This window comes from Lepisosteus oculatus, chromosome 14, assembly GCF_040954835.1.
Source record: "Lepisosteus oculatus isolate fLepOcu1 chromosome 14, fLepOcu1.hap2, whole genome shotgun sequence".
Taxonomy (NCBI): Eukaryota; Metazoa; Chordata; class Actinopteri; order Semionotiformes; family Lepisosteidae; genus Lepisosteus; species Lepisosteus oculatus.
In genome coordinates this window covers 8,547,902-8,570,692 of record NC_090709.1, presented here as the reverse complement: position 1 = coordinate 8,570,692, position 22,791 = coordinate 8,547,902, and the positions used below count along the sequence as shown (strand labels likewise).

The 22,791-nt window shown below is 44.0% G+C and overlaps 4 long non-coding RNA genes across 4 annotated transcripts in view; all 4 read left to right on the top strand.

Annotated features, from left to right (window-relative positions):
- Positions 1 to 16,927, top strand: part of LOC138242945 (uncharacterized) — a 98,146-nt gene extending 81,219 nt beyond the window's left edge. Inside the window, exons 2-3 of the long non-coding RNA XR_011191825.1 lie at positions 15,162 to 15,470; positions 16,563 to 16,927. This is a non-coding gene — a long non-coding RNA (uncharacterized lncRNA). The remainder of the gene's footprint in view (positions 1 to 15,161; positions 15,471 to 16,562) is intronic.
- A 948-nt stretch (positions 16,928 to 17,875) lies between these two features.
- Positions 17,876 to 19,365, top strand: LOC138242915 (uncharacterized). The gene is made up of 4 exons (XR_011191790.1): positions 17,876 to 18,012; positions 18,528 to 18,560; positions 18,690 to 18,728; positions 19,231 to 19,365. It is a non-coding gene; the product is annotated as an uncharacterized lncRNA (long non-coding RNA).
- A 91-nt stretch (positions 19,366 to 19,456) lies between these two features.
- Positions 19,457 to 21,011, top strand: LOC138242954 (uncharacterized). The gene is made up of 3 exons (XR_011191835.1): positions 19,457 to 19,545; positions 20,229 to 20,531; positions 20,972 to 21,011. It is a non-coding gene; the product is annotated as an uncharacterized lncRNA (long non-coding RNA).
- Positions 21,012 to 21,740: 729 nt separating this feature from the next.
- Positions 21,741 to 22,782, top strand: LOC138242936 (uncharacterized). The gene is made up of 3 exons (XR_011191815.1): positions 21,741 to 21,929; positions 22,216 to 22,314; positions 22,710 to 22,782. It is a non-coding gene; the product is annotated as an uncharacterized lncRNA (long non-coding RNA).
- The last annotated feature ends 9 nt before the right edge of the window (positions 22,783 to 22,791 follow it).

Genomic DNA, 22,791 nt, shown 5'->3' with positions numbered 1-22,791 from the left:
TAATGGTATGTTGGTGTCAGTGTCGATGGATCTGGTCAGTCTCAGGTGTGTTTAAATGGTATGTTGGTGTCAGTGTCAGTGGATCTGGTCAGTCTCAGGTGTGTTTTAATGGTATGTTGGTGTCAGTGTCAGTGGATCTGGTCAGTCTCAGGTGTGATTTAATGGTATGTTGGTGTCAGTGTCAGTGGATCTGGTCAGTCTCAGGTGTGTTTAAATGGTATGTTGGTGTCAGTGTCATTGGATCTGGTCAGTCTCCAGTGTGTTTTAATGGTATGTTGGTGTCAGTGTCAGTGGATCTGGTCAGTTTCAGGTGTGTTTTAATGGTATGCTGGTGTCAGTGTCAGTGGATCTGGTCAGTCTCAGGTGTGTTTTAATGGTATGTTGGTGTCAGTGTCGATGGATCTGGTCAGTCTCAGGTGTGTTTAAATGGTATGCTGGTGTCAGTGTCAGCGGATCTGGTCAGTCTCAGGTGTGTTTAAATGGTATGTTGGTGTCAGTGTCATTGGATCTGGTCAGTCTCAGGTGTGTTTTAATGGTATGTTGGTGTCAGTGTCAGTGGATCTGGTCAGTCTCAGGTGTGTTTTAATGGTATGTTGGTGTCAGTGTCAGTGGATCTGGTCAGTCTCAGGTGTGTTTTAATGGTATGTTGGTGTCAATGTCGACAGATCTGGTAAGTCTCAGGTGTGTTTAAATGGTATGCTGGTGTCAGTGTCAGCGGATCTGGTCAGTCTCAGGTGTGTTTAAATGGTATGTTGGTGTCAGTGTCAGTGGATCTGGTCAGTCTCAAGTGTGTTTAAATGGTATGTTGGTGTCAGTGTCAGTGGATCTGGTCAGTCTCAGGTGTGTTTTAATGGTATGTTGGTGTCAGTGTCAGTGGATCTGGTCAGTTTCATGTGTGTTTTAATGGTATGTTGGTGTAAGTGTCGATGGATCTGGTCAGTTTCAGGTGTGTTTAAATGGTAAGCTGGTGTCAGTGTCAGCGGATCTGGTCAGTTTCATGTGTGTTTAAATGGTATGTTGGTGTCAGTGTCAGTGGATCTGGTCAGTTTCAGGTGTGTTTAAATGGTATGTTGGTGTCAGTGTCAGTGGATCTGGTCAGTCTCAGGTGTGTTTAAATGGTATGTTGGTGTCAGTGTCAGTGGATCTGGTCAGTCTCAAGTGTGTTTAAATGGTATGTTGGTGTCAGTGTCAGTGGATCTGGTCAGTTTCAGGTGTGTTTAAATGGTATGTTGGTGTCAGTGTCAGTGGATCTGGTCAGTCTCAGGTGTGTTTTAATGGTATGTTGGTGTCAGTGTCAGTGGATCTGGTCAGTCTCAGGTGTGTTTTAATGGTATGTTGGTGTCAGTGTCAGTGGATCTGGTCAGTCTCAGGTGTGTTTTAATGGTATGTTGGTGTCAGTGTCAGTGGATCTGGTCAGTCTCAGGTGTGTTTTAATGGTATGTTGGTGTCAGTGTCGATGGATCTGGTCAGTCTCAGGTGTGTTTAAATGGTATGCTGGTGTCAGTGTCAGTGGATCTGGTCAGTCTCAGGTGTGTTTAAATGGTATGTTGGTGTCAGTGTCAGTGGATCTGGTCAGTTTCAGGTGTATTTAAATGGTATGTTGGTGTCAGTGTCAGTGGATCTGGTCAGTCTCAGGTGTGTTTTAATGGTATGTTGTTGTCAGTGTCAGTGGATCTGGTCAGTCTCAGGTGTGTTTAAATGTTATTTTTGTGTCAGTGTCAGTGGATCTGGTCAGTTTCAGGTGTGTTTAAATGGTATGTTGGTGTCAGTGTCAGTGGATCTGGTCAGTTTCAGGTGTGTTTTAATGGTATGTTGGTGTAAGTGTCAGTGGATCTGGTCAGTCTCAGGTGTGTTTAAATGGTATGCTGGTGTCAGTGTCAGCGGATCTGGTCAGTCTCAGGTGTGTTTAAATGGTATTTTTGTGTCAGTGTCAGTGGATCTGGTCAGTTTCAGGTGTTTTTAAATGGTATGCTGGTGTCAGTGTCAGCGGATCTGGTCAGTCTCAGGTGTGTTTTAATGGTATGTTGGTGTCAGTGTCAGTGGATCTGGTCAGTCTCAGGTGTGTTTAAAAGTTATTTTTGTGTCAGTGTCAGTGGATCTGGTCAGTTTCAGGTGTTTTTAAATGGTATGCTGGTGTCAGTGTCAGCGGATCTGGTCAGTCTCAGGTGTGTTTAAATGGTATGTTGGTGTCAGTGTCAGTGGATCTGGTCAGTTTCAGGTGTGTTTAAATGGTATGTTGGTGTCAGTGTCAGCGGATCTGATCAGTCTCAAGTGTGTTTAAATGGTATGTTGGTGTCAGTGTCAGTGGATCTGGTCAGTCTCAGGTGTGTTTTAATGGTATGTTGGTGTCAGTGTCAGTGGATCTGGTCAGTCTCAGGTGTGTTTTAATGGTATGTTGGTGTCAGTGTCAGTGGATCTGGTCAGTCTCAGGTGTGTTTTAATGGTATGTTGGTGTCAGTGTCAGTGGATCTGGTCAGTCTCAGGTGTGTTTAAATGGTATGTTGGTGTCAGTGTCATTGGATCTGGTCAGTCTCAGGTGTGTTTTAATGGTATGTTGGTGTCAGTGTCAGTGGATCTGGTCAGTCTCAGGTGTGTTTTAATGGTATGTTGGTGTCAGTGTCAGTGGATCTGGTCAGTCTCAGGTGTGTTTAAATGTTATTTTTGTGTCAGTGTCAGTGGATCTGGTCAGTTTCAGGTGTGTTTAAATGGTATGTTGGTGTCAGTGTCAATGGATCTGGTCAGTTTCAGGTGTGTTTTAATGGTATTCTGGTGTCAGTGTCGATGGATATGGTCAGTTTCAGGTGTGTTTAAATGATATGCTGGTGTCAGTGTCAGCGGATCTGGTCAGTCTCAGGTGTGTTTAAATGGTATGTTGGTGTAAGTGTCAGCGGATCTGGTCAGTCTCAGGTGTGTTTTAATGGTATGTTGGTGTCAGTGTCAGTGGATCTGGTCAGTCTCAGGTGTGTTTAAATTTTATTTTTGTTTCAGTGTCAGTGGATCTGGTCAGTTTCATGTGTGTTTTAATGGTATGCTGGTGTCAGTGTCAGGGGATCTGGTCAGTCTCAGGTGTGTTTAAATGGTATTTTTGTGTCAGTGTCAGTTGATCTGGTCAGTTTCAGGTGTGTTTAAATGGTATGCTGGTGTCAGTGTCAGCGGATCTGGTCAGTCTCAGGTGTGTTTAAATGGTATGTTGGTGTCAGTGTCAGTGGATCTGGTCAGTCTCAGGTGTGTTTAAATGTTATTTTTGTGTCAGTGTCAGTGGATCTGGTCAGTTTCAGGTGTGTTTAAATGGTATGTTGGTGTCAGTGTCAGTGGATCTGGTCAGTTTCAGGTGTGTTTTAATGGTATGTTGGTGTAAGTGTCGATGGATCTGGTCAGTTTCAGGTGTGTTTAAATGGTAGGTTGGTGTCAGTGTCAGTGGATCTGGTCAGTCTCAAGTGTGTTTAAATGGTATGTTGGTGTCAGTGTCAGCGGATCTGGTCAGTCTCAGGTGTGTTTAAATGGTATGCTGGTGTCAGTGTCAGCGGATCTGGTCAGTCTCAGGTGTGTTTAAATGGTATGTTGGTGTCAGTGTCAATGGATCTGGTCAGTTTCAGGTGTGTTTTAATGGTATGCTGGTGTCAGTGTCAGTGGATCTGGTCAGTTTCAGGTGTGTTTAAATGGTATGTTGGTGTCAGTGTCAGTGGATCTGGTCAGTTTCAGGTGTGTTTTAATGGTATGCTGGTGTCAGTGTCAGTGGATCTGGTTTGTCTCAGGTGTGTTTAAATGGTATTTTTGTGTCAGTGTCAGTCGATCTGGTCAGTTTCAGGTGTGTTTAAATGGTATGCTGGTGTCAGTGTCAGCGGATCTGGTCAGTTTCAGGTGTGTTTAAATGGTATGCTGGTGTCAGTGTCAGCGGATCTGGTCAGTCTCAGGTGTGTTTAAATGGTATGTTGGTGTCAGTGTCAGTGGATCTGGTCAGTTTCAGGTGTGTTTAAATGGTATGCTGGTGTCAGTGTCAGCGGATCTGGTCAGTCTCAGGTGTGTTTAAATGGTATGTTGGTGTCAGTGTCAGTGGATCTGGTCAGTTTCAGGTGTGTTTAAATGGTATGCTGGTGTCAGTGTCAGCGGATCTGGTCAGTCTCAGGTGTGTTTAAATGGTATGTTGGTGTCAGTGTCAGTGGATCTGGTCAGTTTCAGGTGTGTTTTAATGGTATGTTGGTGTCAGTGTCAATGGATCTGGTCAGTCTCAGGTGTGTTTTAATGGTATGTTGGTGTCAGTGTCAGTGGATCTGGTCAGTCTCAGGTGTGTTTTAATGGTATGAAGGTGTCAGTGTCAGTGGATCTGGTCAGTCTCAGGTGTGTTTTAATGGTATGTTGGTGTCAGTGTCGATGGATCTGGTCAGTTTCAGGTGTGTTTAAATGGTATGCTGGTGTCAGTGTCAGCGGATCTGGTCAGTCTCAGGTGTGTTTAAATGGTATGTTGGTGTCAGTGTCAATGGATCTGGTCAGTTTCAGGTGTGTTTTAATGGTATGCTGGTGTCAGTGTCAGTGGATCTGGTCAGTTTCAGGTGTGTTTAAATGGTATGTTGGTGTCAGTGTCAGTGGATCTGGTCACTCTCAATTGTGTTTTAATGGTATGTTGGTGTCAGTGTCAGTGGATCTGGTCAGTCTCAGGTGTGTTTTAATGGTATGTTGGTGTCAGTGTCAGTGGATCTGGTCAGTTTCAGGTGTGTTTAAATGGTATGCTGGTGTCAGTGTCAGCGGATCTGGTCAGTCTCAGGTGTGTTTAAATGGTATGTTGGTGTCAGTGTCAGCGGATCTGGTCAGTCTCAGGTGTGTTTTAATGGTATGTTGGTGTCAGTGTCAGTGGATCTGGTCAGTCTCAGGTGTGTTTAAATTTTATTTTTGTTTCAGTGTCAGTGGATCTGGTCAGTTTCATGTGTGTTTTAATGGTATGTTGGTGTAAGTGTCGATGGATCTGGTCAGTTTCAGGTGTGTTTAAATGGTAAGCTGGTGTCAGTGTCAGCGGATCTGGTCAGTTTCATGTGTGTTTAAATGCTATGTTGGTGTCAGTGTCAGTGGATCTGGTCAGTCTCAGGTGTGTTTAAATGGTATGTTGGTGTCAGTGTCAGCGGATCTGGTCAGTCTCAGGTGTGTTTTAATGGTATGTTGGTGTCAGTGTCAGTGGATCTGGTCAGTCTCAGGTGTGTTTAAATTTTATTTTTGTTTCAGTGTCAGTGGATCTGGTCAGTTTCATGTGTGTTTTAATGGTATGTTGGTGTAAGTGTCGATGGATCTGGTCAGTTTCAGGTGTGTTTAAATGGTAAGCTGGTGTCAGTGTCAGCGGATCTGGTCAGTTTCATGTGTGTTTAAATGCTATGTTGGTGTCAGTGTCAGTGGATCTGGTCAGTCTCAGGTGTGTTTTAATGGTATGTTGGTGTCAGTGTCAGTGGATCTGGTCAGTCTCAGGTGTGTTTTAATGGTATGTTGGTGTCAGTGTCAGTGGATCTGGTCAGTCTCAGGTGTGATTTAATGGTATGTTGGTGTCAGTGTCAGTGGATCTGGTCAGTCTCAGGTGTGTTTAAATGGTATGTTGGTGTCAGTGTCATTGGATCTGGTCAGTCTCAGGTGTGTTTTAATGGTATGTTGGTGTCAGTGTCAGTGGATCTGGTCAGTCTCAGGTGTGTTTTAATGGTATGTTGGTGTCAGTGACAGTGGATCTGGTCAGTCTCAGGTGTGTTTAAATGGTATGTTGGTGTCAGTGTCAATGGATCTGGTCAGTTTCAGGTGTGTTTTAATGGTATGCTGGTGTCAGTGTCAGTGGATCTGGTCAGTTTCAGGTGTGTTTAAATGGTATGTTGGTGTCAGTGTCAGTGGATCTGGTCACTCTCAATTGTGTTTTAATGGTATGTTGGTGTCAGTGTCAGTGGATCTGGTCAGTCTCAGGTGTGTTTTAATGGTATGTTGGTGTCAGTGTCAGTGGATCTGGTCAGTCTCAGGTGTGTTTTAATGGTATGAAGGTGTCAGTGTCAGTGGATCTGGTCAGTCTCAGGTGTGTTTTAATGGTATGTTGGTGTCAGTGTCAGCGGATCTGGTCAGTTTCAGGTGTGTTTAAATGGTATGCTGGTGTCAGTGTCAGCGGATCTGGTCAGTCTCAGGTGTGTTTAAATGGTATGTTGGTGTCAGTGTCAATGGATCTGGTCAGTTTCAGGTGTGTTTTAATGGTATGCTGGTGTCAGTGTCAGTGGATCTGGTCAGTCTCAGGTGTGTTTTAATGGTATGTTGGTGTCAGTGTCGATGGATCTGGTCAGTTTCAGGTGTGTTTAAATGGTATGTTGGTGTCAGTGTCAGTGGATCTGGTCAGTCTCAAGTGTGTTTAAATGGTATGTTGGTGTCAGTGTCAGTGGATCTGGTCAGTCTCAGGTGTGTTTTAATGGTATGTTGGTGTCAGTGTCAGTGGATCTGGTCAGTCTCAGGTGTGTTTTAATGGTATGTTGGTGTCAGTGTCAGTGGATCTGGTCAGTCTCAGGTGTGTTTTAATGGTATGTTGGTGTCAGTGTCAGTGGATCTGGTCAGTCTCAGGTGTGTTTTAATGGTATGTTGGTGTCAGTGTCGATGGATCTGGTCAGTCTCAGGTGTGTTTAAATGGTATGCTGGTGTCAGTGTCAGTGGATCTGGTCAGTCTCAGGTGTGTTTAAATGGTATGTTGGTGTCAGTGTCAGTGGATCTGGTCAGTTTCAGGTGTATTTAAATGGTATGTTGGTGTCAGTGTCAATGGATCTGGTCAGTTTCAGGTGTGTTTAAATGGTATGTTGGTGTCAGTGTCAGCGGATCTGGTCAGTCTCAGGTGTGTTTTAATGGTATGTTGGTGTCAGTGTCAGTGGATCTGGTCAGTCTCAGGTGTGTTTTAATGGTATGTTGGTGTCAGTGTCGATGGATCTGGTCAGTTTCAGGTGTGTTTAAATGGTATGCTGGTGTCAGTGTCAGCGGATCTGGTCAGTCTCAGGTGTGTTTTTAAATGGTATGTTGGTGTCAGTGTCAGTGGATCTGGTCAGTTTCAGGTGTGTTTAAATGGTATGCTGGTGTCAGTGTCAGTGGATCTGGTCAGTCTCAGGTGTGTTTTAATGGTATGTTGGTGTCAGTGTCAGTGGATCTGGTCAGTTTCAGGTGGGTTTAAATGGTATGTTGGTGTCAGTGTCAGTGGATCTGGTCACTCTCAGGTGTGTTTTAATGGTATGTTGGTGTCAGTGTCAGTGGATCTGGTCAGTCTCAGGTGTGTTTTAATGGTATGTTGGTGTCAGTGTCAGTGGATCTGGTCAGTCTCAGGTGTGTTTTAATGGTATGAAGGTGTCAGTGTCAGTGGATCTGGTCAGTCTCAGGTGTGTTTTAATGGTATGTTGGTGTCAGTGTCGATGGATCTGGTCAGTTTCAGGTGTGTTTAAATGGTATGCTGGTGTCAGTGTCAGCGGATCTGGTCAGTCTCAGGTGTGTTTTAATGGTATGTTGGTGTCAGTGTCAGTGGATCTGGTCAGTCTCAGGTGTGTTTAAATGTTATTTTTGTGTCAGTGTCAGTGGATCTGGTCAGTCTCAGGTGTGTTTTAATGGTATGTTGGTGTCAGTGTCAGTGGATCTGGTCAGTCTCAGGTGTGTTTTAATGGTATGTTGGTGTCAGTGTCAGTGGATCTGGTCAGTCTCAGGTGTGTTTAAATGGTATGTTGGTGTCAGTGTCATTGGATCTGGTCAGTCTCAGGTGTGTTTTAATGGTATGTTGGTGTCAGTGTCAGTGGATCTGGTCAGTTTCAGGTGTGTTTAAATGGTATGTTGGTGTCAGTGTCAGTGGATCTGGTCAGTCTCAAGTGTGTTTAAATGGTATGTTGGTGTCAGTGTCAGCGGATCTGGTCAGTCTCAGGTGTGTTTTAATGGTATGTTGGTGTCAGTGTCAGCGGATCTGGTCAGTCTCAGGTGTGTTTTAATGGTATGTTGGTGTCAGTGTCAGTGGATCTGGTCAGTCTCAGGTGTGTTTTAATGGTATGTTGGTGTCAGTGTCGATGGATCTGGTCAGTTTCAGGTGTGTTTAAATGGTATGTTGGTGTCAGTGTCAGTGGATCTGGTCAGTCTCAAGTGTGTTTAAATGGTATGTTGGTGTCAGTGTCAGCGGATCTGGTCAGTCTCAGGTGTGTTTTAATGGTATGTTGGTGTCAGTGTCAGTGGATCTGGTCAGTCTCAGGTGTGTTTTAATGGTATGTTGGTGTCAGTGTCGATGGATCTGGTCAGTTTCAGGTGTGTTTAAATGGTATGCTGGTGTCAGTGTCAGCGGATCTGGTCAGTCTCAGGTGTGTTTAAATGGTATGTTGGTGTCAGTGTCAGTGGATCTGGTCAGTTTCAGGTGTGTTTAAATGGTATGCTGGTGTCAGTGTCAGCGGATCTGGTCAGTCTCAGGTGTGTTTAAATGGTATGCTGGTGTCAGTGTCAGTGGATCTGGTCAGTTTCAGGTGTGTTTAAATGGTATGTTGGTGTCAGTGTCAGTGGATCTGGTCAGTCTCAGGTGTGTTTTAATGGTATGTTGGTGTCAGTGTCAGTGGATCTGGTCAGTTTCAGGTGTGTTTAAATGGTATGTTGGTGTCAGTGTCAGTGGATCTGGTCACTCTCAGGTGTGTTTTAATGGTATGTTGGTGTCAGTGTCAGTGGATCTGGTCAGTCTCAGGTGTGTTTTAATGGTATGTTGGTGTCAGTGTCAGTGGATCTGGTCAGTCTCAGGTGTGTTTTAATGGTATGAAGGTGTCAGTGTCAGTGGATCTGGTCAGTCTCAGGTGTGTTTTAATGGTATGTTGGTGTCAGTGTCGATGGATCTGGTCAGTTTCAGGTGTGTTTAAATGGTATGCTGGTGTCAGTGTCAGCGGATCTGGTCAGTCTCAGGTGTGTTTAAATGGTATGTTGGTGTCAGTGTCAATGGATCTGGTCAGTTTCAGGTGTGTTTTAATGGTATGCTGGTGTCAGTGTCGATGGATATGGTCAGTTTCAGGTGTGTTTAAATGGTATGCTGGTGTCAGTGTCAGCGGATCTGGTCAGTCTCAGGTGTGTTTAAATGGTATGTTGGTGTCAGTGTCAGCGGATCTGGTCAGTCTCAGGTGTGTTTTAATGGTATGTTGGTGTCAGTGTCAGTGGATCTGGTCAGTCTCAGGTGTGTTTAAATTTTATTTTTGTTTCAGTGTCAGTGGATCTGGTCAGTTTCATGTGTGTTTTAATGGTATGTTGGTGTAAGTGTCGATGGATCTGGTCAGTTTCAGGTGTGTTTAAATGGTAAGCTGGTGTCAGTGTCAGCGGATCTGGTCAGTTTCATGTGTGTTTAAATGGTATGTTGGTGTCAGTGTCAGTGGATCTGGTCAGTTTCAGGTGTGTTTAAATGGTATGTTGGTGTCAGTGTCAGTGGATCTGGTCAGTCTCAGGTGTGTTTAAATGGTATGTTGGTGTCAGTGTCAGTGGATCTGGTCAGTCTCAAGTGTGTTTAAATGGTATGTTGGTGTCAGTGTCAGTGGATCTGGTCAGTTTCAGGTGTGTTTAAATGGTATGTTGGTGTCAGTGTCAGTGGATCTGGTCAGTCTCAGGTGTGTTTTAATGGTATGTTGGTGTCAGTGTCAGTGGATCTGGTCAGTCTCAGGTGTGTTTTAATGGTATGTTGGTGTCAGTGTCAGTGGATCTGGTCAGTCTCAGGTGTGTTTTAATGGTATGTTGGTGTCAGTGTCAGTGGATCTGGTCAGTCTCAGGTGTGTTTTAATGGTATGTTGGTGTCAGTGTCGATGGATCTGGTCAGTCTCAGGTGTGTTTAAATGGTATGCTGGTGTCAGTGTCAGTGGATCTGGTCAGTCTCAGGTGTGTTTAAATGGTATGTTGGTGTCAGTGTCAGTGGATCTGGTCAGTTTCAGGTGTATTTAAATGGTATGTTGGTGTCAGTGTCAATGGATCTGGTCAGTTTCAGGTGTGTTTAAATGGTATGTTGGTGTCAGTGTGAGCGGATCTGGTCAGTCTCAGGTGTGTTTAAATGGTATGTTGGTGTCAGTGTCAGTGGATCTGGTCAGTTTCAGGTGTGTTTTAATGGTATGTTGGTGTCAGTGTCAATGGATCTGGTCAGTCTCAGGTGTGTTTTAATGGTATGTTGGTGTCAGTGTCGATGGATCTGGTCAGTCTCAGGTGTGTTTAAATGGTATGCTGGTGTCAGTGTCAGCGGATCTGGTCAGTCTCAGGTGTGTTTAAATGGTATGTTGGTGTCAGTGTCAATGGATCTGGTCAGTTTCAGGTGTGTTTTAATGGTATGCTGGTGTCAGTGTCAGTGGATCTGGTCAGTTTCAGGTGTGTTTAAATGGTATGTTGGTGTCAGTGTCAGTGGATCTGGTCAGTTTCAGGTGTGTTTTAATGGTATGCTGGTGTCAGTGTCAGTGGATCTGGTTTGTCTCAGGTGTGTTTAAATGGTATTTTTGTGTCAGTGTCAGTCGATCTGGTCAGTTTCAGGTGTGTTTAAATGGTATGCTGGTGTCAGTGTCAGCGGATCTGGTCAGTTTCAGGTGTGTTTAAATGGTATGCTGGTGTCAGTGTCAGCGGATCTGGTCAGTCTCAGGTGTGTTTAAATGGTATGTTGGTGTCAGTGTCAGTGGATCTGGTCAGTTTCAGGTGTGTTTAAATGGTATGCTGGTGTCAGTGTCAGCGGATCTGGTCAGTCTCAGGTGTGTTTAAATGGTATGTTGGTGTCAGTGTCAGTGGATCTGGTCAGTCTCAGGTGTGTTTAAATGGTATGCTGGTGTCAGTGTCAGCGGATCTGGTCAGTCTCAGGTGTGTTTAAATGGTATGTTGGTGTCAGTGTCAGTGGATCTGGTCAGTTTCAGGTGTGTTTAAATGGTATGCTGGTGTCAGTGTCAGCGGATCTGGTCAGTCTCAGGTGTGTTTAAATGGTATGTTGGTGTCAGTGTCAGTGGATCTGGTCAGTTTCAGGTGTGTTTTAATGGTATGTTGGTGTCAGTGTCAATGGATCTGGTCAGTCTCAGGTGTGTTTTAATGGTATGTTGGTGTCAGTGTCAGTGGATCTGGTCAGTCTCAGGTGTGTTTTAATGGTATGAAGGTGTCAGTGTCAGTGGATCTGGTCAGTCTCAGGTGTGTTTTAATGGTATGTTGGTGTCAGTGTCGATGGATCTGGTCAGTTTCAGGTGTGTTTAAATGGTATGCTGGTGTCAGTGTCAGCGGATCTGGTCAGTCTCAGGTGTGTTTAAATGGTATGTTGGTGTCAGTGTCAATGGATCTGGTCAGTTTCAGGTGTGTTTTAATGGTATGCTGGTGTCAGTGTCAGTGGATCTGGTCAGTTTCAGGTGTGTTTAAATGGTATGTTGGTGTCAGTGTCAGTGGATCTGGTCACTCTCAATTGTGTTTTAATGGTATGTTGGTGTCAGTGTCAGTGGATCTGGTCAGTCTCAGGTGTGTTTTAATGGTATGTTGGTGTCAGTGTCAGTGGATCTGGTCAGTTTCAGGTGTGTTTAAATGGTATGCTGGTGTCAGTGTCAGCGGATCTGGTCAGTCTCAGGTGTGTTTAAATGGTATGTTGGTGTCAGTGTCAGTGGATCTGGTCAGTTTCAGGTGTGTTTAAATGGTATGCTGGTGTCAGTGTCAGCGGATCTGGTCAGTCTCAGGTGTGTTTAAATGGTATGTTGGTGTCAGTGTCAGTGGATCTGGTCAGTCTCAGGTGTGTTTAAATGGTATGCTGGTGTCAGTGTCAGCGGATCTGGTCAGTCTCAGGTGTGTTTAAATGGTATGTTGGTGTCAGTGTCAGTGGATCTGGTCAGTTTCAGGTGTGTTTAAATGGTATGCTGGTGTCAGTGTCAGCGGATCTGGTCAGTCTCAGGTGTGTTTAAATGGTATGTTGGTGTCAGTGTCAGTGGATCTGGTCAGTTTCAGGTGTGTTTTAATGGTATGTTGGTGTCAGTGTCAATGGATCTGGTCAGTCTCAGGTGTGTTTTAATGGTATGTTGGTGTCAGTGTCAGTGGATCTGGTCAGTCTCAGGTGTGTTTTAATGGTATGAAGGTGTCAGTGTCAGTGGATCTGGTCAGTCTCAGGTGTGTTTTAATGGTATGTTGGTGTCAGTGTCGATGGATCTGGTCAGTTTCAGGTGTGTTTAAATGGTATGCTGGTGTCAGTGTCAGCGGATCTGGTCAGTCTCAGGTGTGTTTAAATGGTATGTTGGTGTCAGTGTCAATGGATCTGGTCAGTTTCAGGTGTGTTTTAATGGTATGCTGGTGTCAGTGTCAGTGGATCTGGTCAGTTTCAGGTGTGTTTAAATGGTATGTTGGTGTCAGTGTCAGTGGATCTGGTCACTCTCAATTGTGTTTTAATGGTATGTTGGTGTCAGTGTCAGTGGATCTGGTCAGTCTCAGGTGTGTTTTAATGGTATGTTGGTGTCAGTGTCAGTGGATCTGGTCAGTCTCAGGTGTGTTTTAATGGTATGAAGGTGTCAGTGTCAGTGGATCTGGTCAGTCTCAGGTGTGTTTTAATGGTATGTTGGTGTCAGTGTCGATGGATCTGGTCAGTTTCAGGTGTGTTTAAATGGTATGCTGGTGTCAGTGTCAGCGGATCTGGTCAGTCTCAGGTGTGTTTAAATGGTATGTTGGTGTCAGTGTCAATGGATCTGGTCAGTTTCAGGTGTGTTTTAATGGTATGCTGGTGTCAGTGTCAGTGGATCTGGTCAGTTTCAGGTGTGTTTAAATGGTATGTTGGTGTCAGTGTCAGTGGATCTGGTCAGTCTCAGGTGTGTTTTAATGGTATGTTGGTGTCAGTGTCAGTGGATCTGGTCAGTCTCAGGTGTGTTTTAATGGTATGTTGGTGTCAGTGTCAGTGGATCTGGTCAGTTTCAGGTGTGTTTAAATGGTATGTTGGTGTCAGTGTCAGTGGATCTGGTCACTCTCAGGTGTGTTTTAATGGTATGTTGGTGTCAGTGTCAGTGGATCTGGTCAGTCTCAGGTGTGTTTTAATGGTATGTTGGTGTCAGTGTCAGTGGATCTGGTCAGTCTCAGGTGTGTTTTAATGGTATGAAGGTGTCAGTGTCAGTGGATCTGGTCAGTCTCAGGTGTGTTTTAATGGTATGTTGGTGTCAGTGTCGATGGATCTGGTCAGTTTCAGTTGTGTTTAAATGGTATGCTGGTGTCAGTGTCAGCGGATCTGGTCAGTCTCAGGTGTGTTTAAATGGTATGTTGGTGTCAGTGTCAGTGGATCTGGTCAGTTTCAGGTGTGTTTAAATGGTATGCTGGTGTCAGTGTCAGCGGATCTGGTCAGTCTCAGGTGTGTTTAAATGGTATGTTGGTGTCAGTGTCAGTGGATCTGTTCAGTTTCAGGTGTGTTTTAATGGTATGCTGGTGTCAGTGTCAGTGGATCTGGTCAGTCTCAGGTGTGTTTAAATGGTATTTTTGTGTCAGTGTCAGTGGATCTGGTCAGTTTCAGGTGTGTTTAAATGGTATGTTGGTGTCAGTGTCAGTGGATCTGGTCAGTCTCAGGTGTCTTATAATGGTCTTGTGGGGCTCAGTGCTGTAGTGGAGTTCAGCTGCACTACCAGCTGTCCAAGGGGCTGATCCTTGGTGGTGGAGTGACTCTCTGTCTGATTCTGATGAGCCCAGAATTTAAGAATTTAATGTCAGATAAGCTCCTAATGCAGCTTTGGATATAAATAGAAAAGAAAAAGAACAGTTCTGTTGGTTCATTCATATAATTCAATTATTTCACATTTGCTATTTCAGACTGGACCTCTAACGTCTTAACTGCTCTGCCATATTTTGACCTCTTTAAGGCACTGATGGTCATGTATTTTCTTGTGATGCACTGTAGCCAGGAGCTGACTCTAGACCCAGGTGTGTGTAATTAGTGCTGAACTCCATGAGAGTGTGTCATTCTCTGAGATCTGCTTTCATGTGGAGAAGCACAACCCTGGATGTGTCCAGAGTGTCTGTCAGTGCCCAGGTCAGACAGTCCTGCTCCAGCAGTGCAAGGCTGTGACAGTCCTGGTCTTGTCCAGAGTGTGTGTCAGTGCCCAGGTCAGACAGTCCTGTTCCAGCAGTGCAAGGCTGTGACAGTCCTGGTCTTGTCCAGAGTGTGTGTCAGTGTCCAGGTCAGACAGTCCTGCTCCAGCAGTGCAAGGCTGTGACAGTCCTGGTCTTGTCCAGAGTGTGTGTCAGTGCCCAGGTCAGACAGTCCTGTTTCAGCAGCGCCAGGCTATAGGGAATCTTTTCTTTGAGTCTACGACATATCGTTCTGCTTCTGTGAATTTGGTGATAAGGATCAGTTTTTCCTTCTGTATTTATTAATTCTACAGCCCTAGCTACACTGGGAACCATGAATTGGAAGAAGCATTTAGAAAATGGATGGATGGATTTGTGATCAGTTTCTATTTTTACTTATTCCACAGCCGATTGTGTTCCACAGGTGGCATCTTCAGCACTGTGGTTATTGCTATGAACATATGGAACAGCTAGAATGATGCTGATAGTTTGATTTGTAATATTCCACAAACTGATAAATTTAGTGTCCCTGATTTTTGTATCTTGTATTTGCCCCAGTGTACAGATAATAATGCACTGAAAACCTTCTTTAGAGGCACATGCTAGAGCACAGAGGTGGAGATTGATGATTTAGAGTCTTAACATTCATCTACAATTATTAGATCTACATGTATCTACATTATTTCCAGAGGAAAGTAATCAATTTTACAATCTGTAAAAAAGTTCAGCCCCAAAATATTTTATGGTTAAACTTTTTGACGTTGACCTTTCAGATTTTCTTCCAACTCTCCTCTCTTTCATTTAATTTTTATTTATGTCCTATTTTCTACTTTCTTATCTATATCTATCCAATTATCTATATTCTTATTGAAAGCACTCTGCATTATTGTCCAATTGATTGTAATAGTGTATGTATTTCTAAAATGTAATTTTCTACGCCTAATTATAGGTGTAAATATATTTATGAATGGAACAATAAGAAGTCAAGATTTAAATTGAGAATCTATGATATCTGTTTTTCACATGAAGTTAATCTATTTTCATAGGGTAGTAAGTTTAATTTTCACAGACACCAGGTTCAGCGACAGTGAGCAATGAGCTGCACTATGAGAGATTACCTGCTCAGACTGACAGCCTGTAGTTCTCTATTGCAGGTTTTGTGAGGCTGGTGAATGGACACAGTCTTTGCTCCGGGAGAGTGGAGGTGAATCTCAAGAACACCTGGACCTCAGTGTGCGACTTTGACTTTGACTGGCAGGATGCAGAGGTTGTCTGTCGGGAGCTGGACTGTGGGGCTCCTTCAGTGATACACAGAGGGGCTCATTTCGGACAGGGCCAGGGTCCAGTTGGGTCAGAGCAGTTCCAGTGTAGAGGACAAGAGTCCAAGCTACAGCACTCCCCCACTGCAGCCAGGCCAGAGCAGAGTTGCTCCAAGAACAGAGCTGTGGGTCTGACTTGTACAGGTAAGATTGTCACACTGTTTTCACTCATGGAAACAATCGTTATAGAGTCGTAAATTATACATATTGTGATTGGGTGATCTCTGTTATAGACTGAGTGATCTCCTGAGGAGAGTGGGTGATCTCCTGAGGAGTGTCGAGTGGGGCAGCATGCAATCGGCAGGTTCTAGGCAGGGTCCCAAGCACACACCCCACACACCAGACTTAATTTAAAACATGATTTGTTAGCTGGAACTTACAGTATATGACCTGGACCTGGCACAGTAGACATAGGAGCTTGTTGTTTTTGAGGATGTCGGTTGGCTGTGTTGGTGTTCCGATCGGCACCCGGTGTGGAACTGCTAGGGGAAGAAAATAACACAGGTGGTTCAGTGTAAGATCTGAGGGGATGGTGCTTTCTGCCTGGGCTGTCTTGTGAAACGTGTATCTACAGCCTGTGCAATGGCGAAAACTGCCCTTCAGCCTTGAGGGTGGGAAAACGAATCAGCCTAGGCTGTGCCAAAGCCTGTTTTAATAGCAGCAGCCTACACTTCAGCCCACTCAGACTGTGTGGGAAAAAAGTACAGTTAGCAGGTAGTAGGTAGATTTTTCAATTGTAACAAAGCTCCTCACCAATGAAGCTAGGAAAAGTAAGGTAAACAGCCAGTGTGATGGCAAGGACTGTTACAGAAATATCAACGCTTCAGTCTTCTTCAGGCCTAAGACTGGAATTGTAGAGATAAAAATATAAGTGAAAACCTTCATCTTGGGGACGGTTTATTAATACTTTATTTCAATATGTGCCAGGCTGAGGCAATTATTGGGGAATTTTTCTGTCTTCTCCAAGTCCATCCTGGTTTTATGTGGCCTAGAGCAGGGTGCTAATTGTCTCTTATGAGCTGCACATCGTTATCTTACGTATGGGGAAAACTTGGAAAAATGAGTCCCCAGGGAAAGTAGCACCCTTTGAGGAAACAATCCCTTATGGCATCACAATATCTGTCCTTATTCTATGCCTGCTATTGGTTTCTCACTCACTATGTGTTGGATCTTATAGTCTAAATCGTCAGAGAGCTGTGACATTAATTTTTATCTGATTTCTTCCTGCCCCTGCAGCACCTGCAGCCCTGCTGTCTGTATCTGTGAGTTTCCACCAGTGAGACACAGAGCTGCTCCTGTCTCTCCTCTCCTCCGCACTGCTGGGAGTGTCTTCAGGGAGAGGAAACAGTGATGTGTCTCTGATATATATGGAGAAGACTGAAAGGGCCCTGTGTGATTGGCCATCCCGCCTGTGTGAGAGGTTCCTGCTGTCAGTCTGAAAAGGCAGTGCTGGGTGTGATTGGCGGGGCGGGGGGCTGTGTTGTTACTGGGGGTCTGGGGTGCGGAGCAGCAGCTCAGTTGCCCTGTGGTCTCAGGGTGAAGACAGGGGTCTCAGCTGCGCTCTGTCCTGATGACAATGGAGAGCTGCCTGTCCATCTTCTCTCTCGCTGTCCTGGTGCTGCACAGCTCAGCCAGTAAGTGACCAGTTTTCTCCTGTACAGACAGACAGACAACAACTGGAATTAAATTAATTAGATGTTTTATGTAAATGGAGCAATAAGTGGGTTGAACAATTTTTGAATTTTTATTTAACATTCAGCTTTGTGGGTATTCATCAAAAATATTATAACCATATTTTATCTTGTTCTGTAAGTAAGGAAATATAATTAGTTGCGTCTAAATATAATTAGTTGCTTTTAATTTTTATTGGATTTTTTAAAAATATTCTTAAGATTTCTAAACATTATATAACAATAATGTTATAGATGGATAGAGCAGAAGCTGGCCATTATCACCCTCTATTGATAATTTGTGAAAACATGGAGCGTATAAAATCTTTAAAAAGTTATTTAACTTACTTGTTACTGTAATAATAAACTTTATATATAAGTGATAATTTGAGTGATATGCTGTGACATGTGAAAAAAACTTCATTTACTCGAAAACAAAAAAAGTGTGAGCAATAAAAAATGTTTCTAGAATAATATCATATTATACAGGATGATTCAGAAATACCCTGGGTTGTTTATTGTTTTATTGTGTTCAATTCTGACTCCTCTGTATTGTCTTATTACAGGCTGGTGCATTAATAGAGATACACGTGTTTTTTTGGATCTTATAGTTTTTTCACTGTATTGGTACTTTAATTTGTTGTATTTTTTGTGGCCTGCTGTGGTGTCATGCTGGTGAAGTTCTCTCCTATCTGCAGGATACACAGGGTTCAGGCTGGCGAACGGCTCTGACTCCTGCTCTGGCCGAGTGGAGTTACAGTGGCTCTTCAGGGACTGGGGGACAGTGTGTGACCTGTACTGGGATCTGAGAGATGCCAGGGCTCTCTGCCAGCAGCTGGGCTGTGGAGAGGCTGTAGCAGCACCAGGACACGCCTGGTTTGGACAGGGCAGTGGACCAGTAAGGGCTGATGTGTTTGAGTGCAAGGGCAATGAGAGCCGTCTCTCACACTGTGCTGTCTCTACATGGGGGAGAGCAGGGTGCTCTCATGGACAGGACGCAGGAGTCATCTGCTCTGGTGAGAATCATGTATTTAAAACACAGTGACACTCCCTCTGCTTACACACAGAAGCACACTGTTTTCATTATTGAATATCTGCTCTGTTACACACTCCCAGTTATGTAAGAGATGCAAAGATGAAAACACATATTCCTTAAAATGTGAGTGTGTTTTAAACATGTCATATCTATCTCAAATATTCCCTAAGGTGTTATTAGGTTGTTATTTTCTTTCTGATGGATAGATGCACAAATACACTGAGGACTAAAGCTTAGTTTTATATTTATGTTGATATCAATGCTCTAAAAGATTAAAGAAAGTTCTGTACCTCAGTATCCTGTAATTAACATCTGACCTGCTTAATTAGTTTAATTAATAGAGCCCAATTAAACAGGAGCCTGAAAAGAAAGTGAGTCTCAGAAAGTCAAAGTTTACAGATGTTATGTGCAGTTGAGCCCCACACACAGCTGACATTCCACTGGTGAAACATCACTCCTGTGGACAGAAATGAGCTCCTTTCTTCTCTTTTACAGACTCAAATATGACCAGAGATTCACCTGGAGCAGGTAAAGAGAGAATGAGGACTGTCTTAATCACATCAGTGCTGTTTTATTTGTAGTTTCATTTCTGGTGTTAAATTGCTCCTCTCACACAAGGTTAACAGTCTGATTTCTCTCTCTCTGTTTGTTTCACAGACTTCCTTTCTTCAGCTCTTCCCTCTTCCAAAACACCAGGTATGAATAAGCCCCTGTTCTGTATCTCCAGGGCTCTCAGTGTGTGCTGATGTCTCTGTTGCTCAGTGGAATCCCAGATCAGTCAGTGAGGCAACAGCTGTGTGTGTGCAGTTTTTTCTGTGTGTCACAAACACACTCGGGTCTTTGGGATCTACAGGAAACGCATCTATCTGAATAATGCAATTTGACACTGGTGGAGCTATTGTCTCTATGCCCAACAGTGGGTCAGAAAAAAGAACTTATCTGGTATACTGTTTATGAACAATGTGGAATATGTTAAACTTACTGTATATATTAAATATATATATATAATATTATATATATATACTGCTTATGAACAATTTGTTACAGTAAGTGTATATATTAAATTAATCAAAAGTCAAGAAACACTGTACTTGAACTGTATCTGCTGTGCCTAGTGGGCCAACTTGTAACAGGAGGTCATGGTGATCTCTTAGAACTCCTGATCTCTGACCCCTGACCTCTAATTTTCTGGTCCTAGATCAGCTATCCCTTAGGCTGGTTGGGAGAGGAGATGATTGTGCTGGGAGGCTGGAGGTTTATCACAATGGCTCCTGGGGGACAGTCTGCGATGACTCCTGGGACCTGGCAGACTCTCAGGTGGTGTGCAGGCAGCTCCAGTGTGGGACGGCCCTAAGTGCCCCAGTGCCGGCCTCCTTCAGCCAGGGAACTGGACCCATCTGGCTGGACGAGGTGGGCTGTCTGGGGAACGAGTCGTCCCTGGGGGAGTGTCCCTCAGCATGGTGGGGACAGCACGACTGTGGACACAAGGAGGATGTGAGAATCCTGTGTTCAGGTAAGGGGAGATAATTAAAATTACAATGATTCAGATAATTTAATCCCACATTGTGGATATGGCTTGCATCTAGAGTGCCTAGATATGTTTGACTTGTGAGGATGTGAGAATCTTGTGTTCAGTAAGTTAGTTAAGTAAAATAATCCATATTCTTAAATTCCACGTTGTGGATATGGTTTGCATCTGGAGTGCTTAAATACATCTTGTTGAGGAAAAGACTGAGCTGGATGCAGAATTAATTTTAAAATAAATATTTATATTTATGATACAGTTGTGAATGCACATATTCACATCCCAGCAAAAATAAATAAAGAGAGAAAGAAACTCAAGATAAATTCTACTTTCATGCCTCAGTCTCTTAGTTGTGCTGCTGCTGAATAGCCAAGCTGATCAGAATTACATTTTGGGTCAGAACCTGCTCATGTAATGGGATTTTAAAGCTCTGTGTGATGCACTGTCCAGGTTCTGAATGAACAGAACCACACAGTCACATTCATGTCAACTGTGTTATTGTACAGCTGTCCTTGTTTCATTACGTGAGTCAGTTATAACTGGATTAGTACGGGAAATGAGACTGGTTGCTGTTCACATTGTTTGCTGGTTGTTTCTTACCAGTTCAGATTGAAACGTTGGGCTGTCTTGCCAGGGTTTGTTTCCTTTGACTTTCCCTGCTGTCTTGACAGATCACACTCTCCTGAGACTGTCTGCAGGCTGTTCAGGACAGGCAGAGGTTTACTACAATGGCACCTGGGGCAGTGTGTGTCAGAACGGCATGACTGACTCCACAGCCGCAGTGATCTGTAAACAGCTGGGCTGTGGAGACAAGGGCACCATCAGTGAGATAAACTCCAGGCTGAGCCCTGATCCCAGATGGCTGGACTTTGTCTCCTGTCGCAAACATGACTCCACCCTGTGGCAGTGTCCCTCCTTCCCCTGGGGTCAGAATGACTGCACAGACCGAGAAGTGGCTAACATCACCTGCTCAGGTACAGAGGGAAGAGTAATGCTCTGTAAATTAGTGTTCTGCCATATTTAGAACAGACAAAAGCTTTAAACTGAATTCTTATTAATTTATATCCAAACATGTATAAAATTAAATAATTAGGTGAGGAGAGTCTTAGAACTGTAGATGAACAAGGTAGCAGATCAATGGAGAAGTTAGACTGATGTTACCCATACTCTATCACTGCTTAATATCTAACTAATCCAACTAAGATCATCAGTCACAAGATTTGGATGTTTTAAAGCCATGTGTGTGTGAACAGCACTAGGCTTTAATTCTGAACAAGACACCATTCATCCAGCAATCCTAGATTTGACCTCAAGGAACAAATGTACAGATTTTTTTTTTATTAAGACCACTCTGGATTCAACCTGCTGTAAAACCAAAGGCAATATATTGACAGCTCTCCTATCTCTTTTACAGGTTTGTCAGAGACAACAGCCAGTCCAGCAACAGCTACAGGTGAACAGAAATCCTCCTTGTCATTGATAACTCCTGTCTTTCTGTCTCTTCAGATTCCCAGTGTAGCTGTAGTGTCTCCTCTCCTCCTTGAGTGTGAAGATCAGTGTCTCTTCAGATTCCCAGTGTTGTTGTAGTGTCTCCTCTCCTCCTTGAGTGTGAAGATCAGTGTCTCTTCAGATTCCCAGTGTTGTTGTAGTGTCTCCTCTCCTCCTTGAGTGTGAAGATCAGTGTCTCTTCAGATTCCCAGTGTAGCTGTAGTGTCTCCTCTCCTCCTTGAGTGTGAAGATCAGTGTCTCTTCAGATTCCCAGTGTTGTTGTAGTGTCTCCTCTCCTCCTTGAGTGTGAAGATCAGTGTCTCTTCAGATTCCCAGTGTAGCTGTAGTGTCTCCTCTCCTCCTTGAGTGTGAAGATCAGTGTTTTCAGATTCCTTGTGTTGTTGTAATGTCTCCTCTCCTCCCTCAGGGTGAAGATCAGTGTTTTCAGATTCCTTGTGTTGTTGTAATGTCTCCTCTCCTCTCTCAGAGTGAAGATCAGTGTTTTCAGATTTCCAGTGTAGATCTTGTGCTAGTGTCCTCTCTTTCCTCACTGATTTAGTGACAGTCCTGATGGGTTTGATTGGGAATCCTTAACTATTCTTCGGTGATCTTGGATTAACCCTGAAGCCATGATAGCCACATATCAGAACAGGAGGAGAACAGGACATGTGTTGAAGTGTATATGAGCCCAAGAACACCTCTCCTGATCCCTGTTCATCCATTTTCTCCCCCTCTCTCAGGCAGAACCAGGACAACACCCCAGACACAGCCACTGGGAGGCCTGTTTGCCTTGCCCCTGGTCCTCCTGCTGCTGGGGGCTCTGCTCTTCGTGGTGCTGGCCCTGTTAGTGGGGCAGCTGATCCAGAACAGGAATCTGAGGAAAGGTAGGGAGGGAACTCTCCATCCACATAGTGACCTCTAGTGGTCAGTTCTGTCACTCACATGGAACTTATATTTACATAATTACCTTGAGGAATAAACCTGGTAGAGAAAACCATTTAAAGTTTAAAAAAGATTATCAACAATTACAGATGGAGATATCAGGAAATTTGCAAATCCAGAAGCATAACATTTATGTGCTGTAATGTCCAAAGAAGGTTTAGTAGTCAATGTTTGATCTTGTACTCCTCTCCCTGCATGTTAACCCTGAGTGTCTGTTTTCTCACACAGCCCTATATAAGGGAGCACTCGCCCCCTATCATGATGCCGTTTATGAGGAAATAAAGTACAAACTGGCCATAGAGGGAACCTACAGCTCCCCCAGGAGAGGTGAGTGGAGAGAGTCTTCAGGAGTGATTAGTCTCCATCTTCTGAGGAAGATCTGAGGACTTAACACTTGTAGAAAATCTCACCATACTGGTTTTAAATCTGTAGAGTTTTCTTTCTCAACTGCTGTCAAAGTAAGTGAAGAAAGCATCATAAACTCTGTGTTTCTGTTGACAACCTGGCTTCTCTCCCAGTAAGAGACAGTGCTGACTGACTGTAGGATTTTTTTTTCTCAACTGGTGTCAAAGTAACTGACACCACAGTTCACAGTTCCTGATCTGCCTTAAACACACAAACTCTGAGATACTGTTCACACCCTGGCTTCTTCCACAGCCAGTGGAAGACAATGAGTCTGCGGTCTGACTGCAGGTAATATTGATCTGTCCTCCTGTTCACAGGGAGATTCCTCTCTGACGAGCTGCCCTCTGGATACGATGATGTGGAGGACAGTGAGGGAGACCCAGTACCAGGTGAGGGGAG